Raw genomic sequence first — 7,596 nt, 5'->3', positions numbered from 1 at the left:
CCCCTGAGCACTGACGGGAATTCTGTTTGGAAAATGTTTCTTGATTCCTTTCACTTCCTGTTTTTCTAAGCTCAGAAACAACCAGTAATTAAAAGGGGGGAAAAAAAAGGGTTTCAGTTTCTGCTCAAGACGGAAATGATGGCTTCCTCAAATTCCTGCCTCAGAGAGTATACTGTGAGATCAGCAGTCTGATGCATGTCAGTTTTTCCGGGAGGTTTGAAGAGTGGAATAAACTCTCTAGGACAGTACCCAGGTTCCTGAATTTTGAGAAAAAAAGATTTTATTATAGAGCTTCTTGTACCAAGTTGAATTTTTTTTAAGATTTTTATTTATTTATTTATGAGAGACAGAGAGAGGGAGGCAGAGGGAGAAGCAGACTCCCCGTGGAGCAGGGAGTGCAATGCAGGACTCGGTCTCAGGACCCTGGGATCATGACCAGAGCTGAAGGCAGACACTTAACCGACTGAGCCACCCAGGTGACCCATACCAAGTTGAATTGTTATCTGTATTTCCATCTCAGTCCTCCGGAGGGGTGAAGAGACCCCAGAGGGCAGGACTGTTGGTTACTTGACTCATAGATCAGAAAATTACACAGAGCTTAGGGTACAGCAGATGGATACTTAAGTTGTTAAATAAAAATGGTGGGGAGTTGAAGAAAATATCTCTGGAAATGTTTTAAATGTACACGTTCTCTGGTAAGAGGCAATTGGAATGGCTTAAATCAGGAGTCATCCAATGACAATCTGAGAATCAAATCCAGGAGCTGCCTTTATTTTCAATAGAGTTTTATTGGGTGCCTGGGTGGCTCGGTTGGTTGGGCGGCTGCCTTTGGCTTGGGTCATGATCCCAGGGTGCTAGGATCGGGCCCCACCTGGGGCTTCCTGCTCAGCGGGGAGTCTGCTTCTCCCTCTCCTTCTGCCCCTCCCCCTGCTTGTGCTCTCTTGCTCTCTCAAATAAAATCTTAAAAAAACATTTAAAAAAAATAAAGTTTTATTGACACACAGCCGTGCTCGTTTGTTTACATAATGTCTATGGCCACTTTCACACCACAACAGCGATTGAGTGGTTGTGACAGGGACTGTATGGGCCACAAAGCCAAAAATATTTAACATCTGGCCCTTGATTTAAAAAAAAAAATTGCTAACCCCTGACTTAAGTGAATAAACAAATGTAGCACTCAAGTAAGTAAGCAACAAGTAGTTACTGAATCTTTGTCTTGTGCTTAATATTATTGCAGGATTTGCAATAGACAGGGCAAGATGTATCTTACTTCTCTGAATAACAGGTACTTTAACCATTTGAAGGCATCGACATTAGGAGCTGAGTCAGTAAAGAAGAGAAGGTATCTTCCATGTGTTGGAGTGAAAGGGAACTCAACTCATTGAGATGGAACAGCTGGTAAATCAAAGAGGGTGTGAGCAAGTGGGAAAGTGGAAATTACTTTGAAGGCAGCATTGACAACAGCAACCAAAAGAATGCAACCATCCTCCGATCTTTCCCATTCCTATTTTCCTGGAAGAATACTGGGGAAGGCATTGCCTTCTGCATTCACTGTATAAAGTTCCATAGTATAAAGACTGGAACTATTTTCCTTGGATATTGAATGAAAACATGATTTCAGAAGGGTGAAAAACCTGGTAACAGTTTGCAGATATTTGATCTCTACTGTATGTAGTTATTATCTTTTTAAATTTTACTGAAGACCTACTATGAATCAAAGGGTCATGCTAAGTGCTTTATACATGTTATTTAATTTAATTATAGTTTGTGTGGGAAGCCTTATTGTTTCTTTTGTATAGTGTCAATATCTTCATAGAAACCTCCTAAGCCACACAGTGTATGAGTCAGAGCAGGCCAGATTATGCTTCAGTAACAAACAGTTCCCACACCTCAATGGCTTAACATGACATTTACTTATTTCCTGTTTGTGTTACATGTTTACTGCAGGTCAGCAGGGGTCACTGCCTTCTGTAGTAACTCAAGGAACCAAGGCGGCAGAGGGTCCATTTTGACCACCATGCTTTGGCAAAAGGGTATTACAGCATCTCCTACTGTCTATAATATGCTTCATCCAGAAGTGACACAAATCGTTTTCACTCACATTTCATCAGCAGGATTGAAACCCACTTCTGTCTGACTCCAGTACCCATTATCTCTCTACCAGCACTCAGAGTTATATAATATGTCCATATTAATGTAATACTGTGCCTCCTAGACATTTTTACCCAAACTCTAAATTTACACAAGCATGTGCGGACATTTACTAGTTTAAGGAATATTTATCAATGCCTCCTGTGAGCCATACACTATCTTAGCTACTAAGAATACAGGATAAAACAAAATGGATATAGCAATCTTCTTATATTATACCAGGGAGAGAAAATAAACACATTAAACAGATGACTTAGTAAATAAAACAGTAAAACATGTGTGATGGTTGGTGATAAGTGCTACGGAGAAAGTAAGACCTGGCAAGAGGTAAACAATGCTGGAGGTTGGGAGCTGAGATGCTCCCCCACCCCACACAGCCCTTTAGCATTTATGCCTGAGCATGGCACATGCCCTGGGGATCCTGGAAATTGGCTGCTTGACGGAAACTGGTATAAGAAGCAGATCTGTATTATTTCTGGCAGTCTGCAGTCAGATACACATCCTGAGGCCATAAGTGGTAGAGAAGTGGGGTGGAGGGTAGAGGTCTTGCTGGGACATCATCTTGCTGGGACACCTCCTCTTTCAGATGGAGGTGAAGAGGTTGTAGGAGGGACAGTTGTAGACAATATTCAAAACTTGGACTCTTCTGTGCCTCCTAAATATATAATATAATTGTGGCCAAGAAAATAAGGATCCATAAAGCAAGTCTTCATGTGATATGCCAAAGAGAGGAGGAGGGGTCAGTTTGGCATTAAAAAAAAAAAAAATTCTGAGCGTGTGCCTTAGGTGCGTGTGAACAGAGGTTAGATCTATGCCTGCTTTGGGCTTGGCTGGTAGAGGATTGCAATGTTTCTCTACATTTGCAATGAGTGACATATTTATAATGAATTTTCCTAGACCAAATTTGGGTCCCTGTTTCCCTTTTCCTAAAATAACGCTTCTATTTGCTCTGTTCCACTACAGCGCCCTCTGGCCTGTTCAGTAGGTCCCATTGATTGCTCATGAGGTGTTTTAAAACCAAATTTACTTCTTATATTCAGCAATGCCTTTCTCTTTTCCCCTGCAATTTTTCCAACTTACTATCAATCTTCATGTTAGGGTTTCCAGCAAAGTGTGTGGATAAAGAATCTCCCCTTTATAAGTGGCTTTTTCTATTAACCTGGCTCATCCCACCTTGTCAAAACACTTAGCTGCAAGATAGTAACTCCTTCAAAGTCCTGGCTCAGATTTCAATTTACCAGTGACCTTGGGTGGATGAATCACTTTGCCATTGTGACAAAGAAGGCTCCTTGGGGAATATAGGATTATTCATTTTCTGCTCAGCTACAGAGACAGAATTTGAGGATTTCTTAATATTTGAACAGTGCCCTGTAGTTGGAAAGAATGATACAGACATCCTATTTGATTACCTTGATCAGTTAGAGATATGGAGGAAGCTCGTGTTCAGCACACCCTCAGAGTTCAGGATTGCTTCCAAAGACCAGAGCACCACTCTGGTTTCTCAACCACACCCTATTCTTAAGCCAGCACCCCCCCCCAATACCCCCAGACTACCTCCCTCGCTCTCTACCCTCTCTAATCTACTCCACAATAAAAATCCGAGTCCTCTCTTATTGAATGTTTATGGTGTGGCAACCACTGTGCCATGTTGCATAAATAATCACAATTATTCACACCTCTAGGTTTCTATGGTTTCCATGATCTTTGCCACATGACTTTGCGGTTCCTCTCTTGGAGGTATAATGTCCTTCCTCCATTGATTTTGGATTTGATCATATGATTTGCTTTGATGGATATAATATGGTGTAAGTAATGTACCATTTCTAGGCTTCGGTCTCAAGAAGCCCTGAATATATTCACTTTATCTCTGAAACCTCTGTCTCTGCTATGAGAACAAGCCTGAGCCAAGCACCTGGAAGAGGAGAGGTATGTGGCCCAGTTACCTGACTCACTTCAATAGCCAGCCAACATCTGGTAGGCCTCCCGGCTTGTGAATGAGGCCATCTAGACCAGCCAACTGCAAGCTGACTACAGATATGTGGGTGAACCAAGTGTCATCAACCAAGCTTGGTATAAGCAGCATCGTCGAGCTCACCCACAGTCTCAGGAGAAATAAGAACTAGTTTTTCTTTTAATCTATGAGTGTTGGGATGTTTGTCATGCAGTAATAGCTAACTGGCAAGCATTTTATAAAGATTAGTTTATTTAATCCTAATAATGATCTTATACAGTAGAGCCTATTACTATTTCCATTTTATAGAAGAGGAAACTGAGACTCAGAAAATTCTAAGGTCACACAGCCATGAAGTAGCAGAGTTAAGACTGCAGACCCAAATGTCTGATAATTCAAAATCTGACATGTTTCACCATATACCCCTGTGGACACCCCTCTCCTTGCTTGTTTTGTTCCTGCTCATTTTGGAAGGGAAGGGCTCAATTCTAACCAACAGAAGTTTGCTAAAACTCAGGCTTTTCAAGATGAAGAATTCCTTTTCCTTAGACTCAAAATGAAAGCTTCAGGTAACTGACTTTTCTTGGAGTCTCTGTTGTCTTGTGAAGTTTCTCTGAAGCAGGTACTGGTAAAGAAAAAGACACAAGGCATTTCTGAACATGTATGGAAACATTTTTTATGGTAATAACTTGTTTATGCAAATTAACACCAGGGTGTACTCTAAAACTTCCCAATGTCCTTTCCTCATAAGTTAACATAATTGGTGAATCCTATCACTCAGTCAGAAATATGTTTTTTTCCTGTGCTGAATAACTAATTAAACAGGTCAGCACATACATGATTATCAGGGACAGTTTTATGAAATGGGAGAAATGAAGGCTTGCTGGAAATTGTTTAAATTTCATGGAGGTTGTGGCATAAATCTTGGCACATTGCTTGGGACTAACTTCTCTGGTTCTCTATGAAGTTGCCCTCAATCCATGCACCTTTCCTAGAATAGAATAAAGAAATGATTACTCTTTATTCTTGTATGATGCATGTAAGAAATGCTTTCACTCTCCAGAAACATGAATTGGTTTTATTCCTTAGGAGATTTCAATAAATAACCTGTTCTCTCAAGCACTCATCCGTTGTTAATTTGCTTTTCTTATTTGCAAAGTTCAGTATGAAGACTTCTTTTATTGCAAGCAGTTTTTTGTTTTAAACACGTCTTAGTTGCTATACCATCTTGTTTGAACATTTTGTAGAAGTGCAGACAAGAAGTTTCAACATATCTAGTGTGTCGTGTAGCTTCTCTATGGCTTAAAGAGAATGAGGAAAACAGCTACTGTCTTTCTGCTCACAGCCAGTAAATCTGTTCTATTACACATTGCTATAATTACTTTCCAAACACACAGCTGAGAGTGCGAAAAGTTGAATACTTGTGACTCAGAATCATTCAGAGCCTTCGTGTTTGTTCCGTTGGCAATGACAATTGCATGACATTTTTCTGATTTTCCATTCTATGAAAAAGTTGGGTAAGTTGGCATTCTTCTTTTTTTTTTTGACATTCTTCTTTTGACTCATTCTCATAAAATGGGAATAATTCCTCAATAGGACTTCTTGACAGACTTAGGGCCTAAGTATAATTAAATATGTGAAAATTAAATACAATTCTTTTTAAAAAAAATACAATTATTAAAAGCTATCTTGTTTAATGTTGTGACTACTAATATGCCAGATAATCCTAAAGGATTAGAAGCATGATGTAATTTAGACCTTATTTTTCTGCCTCACATTATTACTTAATTTTAAAAATATATTTAATTTGAAAAGAATATAAAATTCTTTCTAAGTTATTTAGCTAACATAGTCCCTTGTAGTGGTAGTATTTTTGTCAATCATTTTCCATTCATTTAATCATTTATAAGTTCTTAATAATATTTGGCATGTGACATTAAAATTTCCAAAATCATTATTAATTTTTATAGCATTTTATGCCTGAAATAATAAATATATGTAAATGACTGCTATGTTTTATCATATGTAAAGCACATGAGAAGATTTTTCACTTCAAGGTACATCTGAAATATGTACTTATATTTGAAAGTGAATATTCATATATGAATAGTGAATTGGAATGCAATTCCTTGCTCGTTTTCCTGTTCTGGTTATGCTGTTTAGGGATGATGGGAATCTTGTCATCACATGGGTCTACCACATGTTTGGGATACCAGAAAAGGTATGAAATTGCACATGAATCTTCAGCCTGAATTTTTCAAAGGCCAATGCTGAGGCTGAAGCTAATGAGCACATTTTGGCTAAATATCTAGGTCAGAGCTAAATACTGATGCATGCCTAAATAGTTTCCATTGAGAGATGGATAAATATTAAGCCATAAGAAGGTATATTTTCCCAGAACATTTTGGATTTCTATTTTGTATTTGGGTGCAGTTCAGAAAACATCAGAATCTTTTTCCACTCACTTCCACCAAATTTAGAAGGCAGCAGTTAACAAATACCTACCATGAATTGGTCTAGTAAATCACACCCTTTGCCTATGGGTAAAATGACTGACATTCAGAGAAAGAACAAAAAGAATGACATAGAATAGAGCATGAAAAACACCGAGAAATGAGGTCATTAAGGACAGAATGAAACAGTTAAGCAAGGCCAAGACAGTTCCAGTCCTTCAGGTTCTAACGTCTAGAGTTTGGGCAATCAGACATTTGCAGTCTAGGGCCACACTGGATCTTAAGATGGATGTTGTCTGTGCCAAAGGTTGGCAAATGAAAATAGACCAGATTTGACCACAATTCTGCCTCCTTGGGCTTGAGTTCTTGCACAGTGATAGGTAAAATGTACTATCTGGAACTAAACACTGTAGAAATACAAAAAGAGGTGTGTAGTACCATTTTGAAGAGTTAGAAGGATTAATTGAGATACCACCTTACACCAGTTAGAATGGCAACAACTGACAAGGCAAGAAACAGCAAATGTTGGAGAGGTTGTAGAGAAAGGGGAACCCTCTTACACTGTTGGTTGGGATGCAAGTTGGTACAGCCACTTTGGAAAACAGTGTGGAGGTGCCTCAAAAAATTAAAAACAGAGCTACCCTACGACCCAGCAATTGCACTACTGGGTATTTACCTCAAAGACACAGATGTAGTGAAAAGAAGGGCCATATGCACCCCAATGTTCATAGCAGCAATGTCCGCAATAGCCAAACTGTGGAAAGAGTTAAGATGCTCTTCAACAGATGAATGGATAAAGAAGATGTGGTCCATATATACAATGGAATATTACTCAGCCATCAGAAAGGATGAATACCCAACTTTTACATCAACATGGATGGGACTGGAGGAGATTATGCTAAGTGAAATAAGTCAAGCAGAGAAAGTCAATTATCATACGGTTTCACTTATTTGTGGAACATAAGGAATAGCCCGGAGGACATTAGGAGAAGGAAGGGAAAAATGAAGGGGGGGAGATTGGAGGGGGAGATGAACCATGAG

Source organism: Zalophus californianus, chromosome 1 (genome assembly GCF_009762305.2).
Source record: "Zalophus californianus isolate mZalCal1 chromosome 1, mZalCal1.pri.v2, whole genome shotgun sequence".
Lineage (NCBI taxonomy): Eukaryota > Metazoa > Chordata > Mammalia > Carnivora > Otariidae > Zalophus > Zalophus californianus.
The sequence above is the reverse complement of the archived record's forward strand: the minus strand, read 5'-3'. Positions refer to the sequence as shown.